General features: G+C 43.3%; 1 pseudogene; it reads right to left on the reverse strand.

Moving 5' to 3' along the window:
* Positions 1 to 2,879: 2,879 nt before the first annotated feature.
* Rpsa-ps25 (ribosomal protein SA, pseudogene 25) lies at positions 2,880 to 3,846 on the reverse strand (annotated as a pseudogene).
* Between the last annotated feature and the right edge of the window lie 2,748 nt (positions 3,847 to 6,594).

Consider the following 6,594-nt stretch of genomic DNA (forward strand, 5'->3'; position numbering starts at 1 on the left):
GGGCCTGGCTGGTCATCTACTTGATGAATACCAGGCCAGTGAAAGACTCTGTCTCCAAAACTAAATAAACAAATAAAATGGATGGCTTTATAGAGGAATGACCCTGGAGTTTGTCATATTCCATTTACATATACATATGCATCTGCAAACATACAAAAAAGTACCTACACATATGCACATACAAACAAGTACACACATGGTGGGGAGACATGAAAATGTTGGGACCTACCTAGTAGCTGCAACGTAAAATGAAGCAGCCTGTATGGCAGCAATTGGCAGCTACTTTGTAAGTTGAACCTAGAATTACTATCTGACCTAGAAATCCCACTTCTTGGGTTCCTCAGGGAATTAAGACTCATGTTCAAATATTTTTATACAAATGTTTATAACATCATTATTCATGCAAGCAAAAATAGAAATGACCAATATGTCCATTAGTGAATGGATGAGTGGATAAACAAAATACTATATATCCATATAAAATAACGCTGTCTGGCCCTGACCTGTGATGCTTACACTCTTTGAAGCAGCACTTAGAAGCCAATGTAGGAAGGTCTTAAACTGGAGGCCCACCTGAGCCAAACTGAGAAGTTCTAGGCCAGTCTGGACTATAGATTGAGACCATCTCAAAAACCAAACACACCACAATAAAGAAAGCTGTTAACATGTAGATTTTTAAATGAAAAGGGAAATTCTAGGGAAACAAAACACTGTGTAAGGCGTGGAAATGGGTGTGAACATACAGCTGGGCTGTGAAAGGACTAGGACGTATACCCTCAATCCTGTAGCTCCTGTTGATTTTCAATTTTTAAGATTTATTTATTTCACATGTATGAGTGCTTTGTCTGAATGTATGAACATGTACCATGTATGCACCTGGTGCTCACAGAAGTCAGACGACAATGTCAAATCCCTTGGGATTGAAGATGGGATGCTGGGAATTGAAGCCTGGTCCTCTGATCCCCTGCAAGAGCAGCAGGTGATCTTAACCACTGAGCCATATGTTCATCTCCCTCTCTTTAACTTTTAAACTCAACCTAAAGAGAAGCCATGAGTGATTTATCTATGCTTGCAGAAGTACACCAGACTGCCTAGTATTCTCACATCAGACTGCAGGAGTCAAGACATACTGTCTAGGATTGACAGACCAAGAAACATAGGCCTGAGTATACTATATGAAGCTACACATAAAGGGAAAGACCTGAAGTAAGGGTACACACTGAGAAGACAGCAGTAGTAGAGGTTATAGTGTCCGTTGACACATTGAGAGGCAACAGGGTAAGCATATTAGTAGAAATAAATGAAGGAACTCATTACCAAGAGAAGCAACTGAAAAGGGACGGTTTGACCCTAGAAATGAAAGGGCAAAGAAGACTGTCGAACATCATCATAAACATGTTTGTTCTTTGATTTTTAAACATACACATGCTATTTTTATTTTAAAAAGTGTCAGACATTCAGCAAAGCCAACGATGTTACTCCTGGTGGTATTCTTTCGAAAGCTAAATTATGTTGGGACTTCTTCATGTATCACTTGGATGCCATCACATCATCTCACTTTACATTGCCAAAGTCCTAACTGGCTCTTTCTGAAAGTATTTGGGACTCTGGCCATGCCAATCTGTTTGTAGCATCTTAGAAATCTTTCACTCTGGTCCTCCATGCTTTTGCAAGTCTTCATTGTTGTTTTTATTTGAGACAGAGGCTCATTGTGGAGTCTCGGCTGGCCTAGAACTCATAATGTAAACCAGAATGGTCTTAAACTCACAGAGATCCACCTGCCTCTGCCTGCTGGAATTAAATATGCGTGCTACCACACATACTTACTTTGCAATCTTCTTGCCTCTACCTGATGTCTGTCTTCCCTCCTCCACCTCTTCGATAAACACACACTTACCCTGCCAGGCTAGGCTTGTGGCACCTTTCTTCAGAAGCTCTCTTCAGTCTACAACAGGAAATTTGGCTTTCATTTCCCTTTGTGCTTTCTCAGCATTTGGCCTACCTCTCTAAGATAGCTCAGGTCACGCGGACTTTAACTGGCTGTGTCTAGTTTCCCTCTGTATTGTATGAGACACTTGTATTCTGATTTCTATGCCCAAGGCTTAGAACATGCATCATTGAGCTAATGTAATTTTTGAGGGGATGATTAAAAAACAGTTCTCACCAAGAAACCAGGGGAAAAGCAGAACGTTTCAGGAAGCTAGTGCAGTGAACTGTATCACAGTATCACCAGAACCATGAAGAAAGAAAGAGGCTGTTTTCCTGTCCTCCAAAATCTTAAACACAATTACCCTATGACGTTGAAATTCCACTCCCAAGAGAAATGAAAATACATGTCGATGCAAAAGCTTAAACACAAATGTTCACAGCAGGACTATTCATAGCAACTAGAAGAAAGCGATCCAAATGTCCGTCTACTGAAAAAAAATTGAGCTAATGGAATGTGGTATATCCCCACAACAGGATATTATATTTGACTGTGAGGAAAAATGAAGTGCTGATATATGCCACAACACGGAGGAGCCTTGAACTCTTTCTAAGTGAAGCCAGACACATAAGGTATGGCTCCGTTTGTATTCAATAGTCAGAATAGGCAAATGGATAGAGGCAGAAAGCAGATGATGCATGGTTGTGTAGGGCTGAGACGGGAACTGACGCAAGTAGAAGTGGCTGCTAATGGGTACAAGATTTCCTTTTGGGGTGATAAAATAGTGTAAATCTAGATAGTGATGACGAGCATACATCTTTGTGAATGTAGTAATCCACCACCTCATTGCACACTTTACAAAGTGAACTTTATGGTATCTAAAACAGCTAAATAAGGCCCTTTTCAGGAGAAAAGAAAAAAAGAAAAACAGAAAGAAGCCTGAAGGAAATGCCCAAAAGGGTGGGGACATGGTCAGTTTGGGCCTGCAGGAGTCTGTGGGGTAGGGATTGTCATTCAACTTCACAATGCATTCCATAGTTTCTATGATGGATATACATCATCAAAAACAAATTGTTAGTGTTTTAAAACAAGGATGGGAAAGAAGAGAAGTGCACATTCTTTTTTTTTTCCTTCCAGCTTTTAGGAACTTTATTTTCCTTCCACCTTTTTTCCCCTTCGCTCAGGCATCTGCAGAGCAGCTCAGGACCACTCAGTGGTGGCTCCAACCCACTCAGTGGCCTGCGCTGTGGGAGCTGCTGGCCAGTCCTCAGTGGCTGGCTGCGCACTCCAGTCTTCCGTGGGGAACTGCTGGGTGGGCACAGAGGGCACCTGTACACCCTCAGACCAGTCGGCCACCTCAGGCTGAGCAGGAGTGAACTCAGGTGCTGGTGCGGTTCATTCACCCTGGAATTTCTCCTTGGTCACAGCCTTCTCAGCAGCAGCCTGCTCCTCCTTCTCAATCTCCTCTGGGTGGGTGTCTGTAGAAGTAAAATCAGGCATAACCTCCCATGCGGTCTCGCATAGTTCCTCGCATGCTCAGTATTTCCCAGGCCAGCATCCACCACATCAGACTCACTGAGTGAGCTCCCTTGTTGTATGGGATAAACGATGTCCACGTAGTGCAGGAGAGAATCTGTGTTACACAGAATAATGGTGGGCAGGTTGACATAAGAAGCCTCTGTGAGGGGCTGGTGGTCAGTCTGGGGATCGGTCACCACTAGAAGCCGTGGCTCCCTGAAGGCTGCTTGGATCTGGTTAGTGAAGATCCCAAGTGTGAAGCGGCCAGCAATTGGAGTGGCTCCTGTGGCAGCAGCAAACTTCAGCATAGCTCACTGGCCAGTGTTCCTGGAGGAGATCACGCTGACATCAGCAGGGTTCTCAACCACAACAATAGCACGAGCTGCGAGCAACAGCTTCTCCCAGATCCTCTTCAGGTTTATGATGTAGATACCGTAGAAGTACACTTCTTAGTACCTACCATACACTAGCAAGTTATCTTGATCTGTTCTCTGCCACAGTGACAGATTACCATACACTGGAACAGATCATTAACAAGAGAAGTTTATTTTGCTCACAGTTATGGAAGCTGCAAAGTTCAAGATTGAAGGTTTATGTGCCTGTCATTCTAGAAATTGGGAGATGAAGATAGGAGGACCAAAAGTTGGTCAACCTGTGCTATATAGTGAATTTGAGGCCAACCTGGGCTATATGAGACTCTTGTCTCAAAAAAACAAGACCAGGGCTGGAGAGATGGCTCAGCGATTTAGAGTATTAGCTACTCTTCCAGAGGTCTCCAGTTTGGATCCCAGCAACCATATGATTGTTCACAACAATCTCTTAAGGGATCTGATTCCTCTTTCTGGAATGCAAGTGTACATACAGACACAAAACTCACATACATAAATAAATCTTTGGGGGAAAAAAAGACAAAACAAATTGTCCCAGTTAGGTTTCTTTAATGCTGTAATAAACACCATAACTTCCCTACTTTGGTTGCTGTGAACATGATCAAAGTCAAGTTGATGATGAAAGGATTTGTCTAGATTATACCTCTTGAGTCTTGTCAATCATTGAAGGAACTCAGGACAGGCACTCAAGCAAGGCAGGAACCGAAGCAGGGACTGTGCAGGGCTGCTGCTTTGCTGTCTTGCTTCCCATGGATTGCTCATCCTGCTTTCTTATAGAACCCAGAAGCAGCTGGTCAGGGGCAGCCCAGGCCCTAGTAAACTCAGCACTCTTAACATCACTTATTAATCAATTAAAACACGCCACAGATTTGCCTATCAGCCAATTTGATGGGGGACAGTTTCTCAATTGTAGTTTCCTCTTCAAAAATGGCCCTACTATGTGTAAAGTTGATAAAAACAAACAAACAAACAAAACTAACCAGCATAGTAATCAAAAGCAACTTGGGGAAGAAAGAATTCCTTTGCTTTGTATTTCCACATTAGAGCTCATCACTGTGGTGGTTTCAATGAGAATGTCCCCCATAGGCTCATGCTTTTGAACACAGAGACAGCACACAGCCACACACACACACACACACACACACACACACACACACACACACACACACACACACACGCCCCCTCCCCCTTTGGTGGCACTGTTTGGGGAAATCTAGGAGGTGTGGCCTTGCTTGAGGTTTCTAAACCTCTCACCATTTCCAGTGCTCTCTTTCTCTCTCTGCTTCATTCTTTTTTTTTTTTTTTTTGGTTCTTTTTTTCGGAGCTGGGGACCGAACCCAGGGCCTTGCGCTTCCTAGGTAAGCGCTCTACCACTGAGCTAAATCCCCAGCCCTTCTCTGCTTCATTCTTGCAGTTCAAGTTGTGAGCTCTCAGTTTGGTGCTTCAGTTGCCCTCCGAAACTGTAAATTGAAATAAATGCTTTCTTCTATAAAGTGCCTTGGCCATGGTATTTTATCACAGTAACAGAAAAGTAATTAATGCAGTCAGAGCCGGAACTCAGGGCAGCAGCTTGGAAGCAGGAACTGAAGCAGAGACAATGAAGGAAAGCAGCTTTCTGGCTTGCTCTCCACAGTTCCCTCAGTTTAATTTTTCTATAAGTCAGGACCACTGCTTCCCACAGTGAACTTGGTTGTACTTTGTCAATCATCAGTCAAATAAAATATCAATATAATGGTATTATTTCCTTAATTTAGAATCTTGCCAAGTAACCCAGTTGACAAGAGACTAAACAACATGCAGACAAATGAAAAAAAATTAAAAATCAGATTCTGAGAGCCTTCTTCATTATAACATGGCAGAAGGCCAAGGAAGTCCAGGTTAAACAGAAAGAAGGAGTAGTCACAATAAGATCACCAGTCAAGGTTAAGAATGCTGGTATGTGCCTGGAATTCCAGCACTAGGGAGCCTGAGCCTGCACTGAGTTTAAGACCAGCTTGCATTATACTGAGAGCCCATTAGCAACCCTGTGGTGTAGGTAAACTGTAGTGTGGGTGCAAGGCTCTTTTTGTTGTCCTGATCTCAGCTCACACAAGAACTCCCCCTGGAAATCACAATGCTGCCTCTGAACAGACTTCACCAACTAGCACCAGCCTTTTCTGAGCCATGCTCCTGCCTTATCCTTCTTAGACTGTTGATGACTCTCTGTAAGTGTCTTTGTCCCACCTCATTTCTTTCCTTCTTTCTTTCTTTCTTTCTTTCTTTCTTTCTTTCTTTCTTTCTTTCTTTCTTTCTTCCTTCCTTCCTTCCTTCCTTCCTTCCTTCCTTTCTTTCCTTCTTTCTTTCTTTCTTTCCTTCTTTTTCTTTCTCCTCTCCCTGGAGGGGAAGGATCGTCTAATCAGTAGAGCATCTCTGCTGTGCTCACTGCTCTGCTGAGGGTCTGAGAAACAGGTTTGACAGCATGATGATGTTGCTGTGCTCACACATCTGCTCCCCTCACTTACTGCCCTTTCCTCACATGACAGCCCTGACTAAAACTTAGGAAGTCTGAGAAGTCTGGACTGACATTGAGCCTCTAACTTTGACATAATTGCTTTCAACTGCTCCCAATCCCAGCTCACCTCTCCAGTTGGCTGAAGATTCACCAGAGATGACCATTCGCCATTTGCATAGTGAGTCTTGAGACACAGGAAGTTTTGTGTCTTTATTCCTCATGATATTAACAGCACTAAAGCATTGTATGGCCCAGGGTGACCCTGGCCC

Source organism: Rattus norvegicus, chromosome X (genome assembly GCF_036323735.1).
Source record: "Rattus norvegicus strain BN/NHsdMcwi chromosome X, GRCr8, whole genome shotgun sequence".
Classification (NCBI taxonomy): domain Eukaryota; kingdom Metazoa; phylum Chordata; class Mammalia; order Rodentia; family Muridae; genus Rattus; species Rattus norvegicus.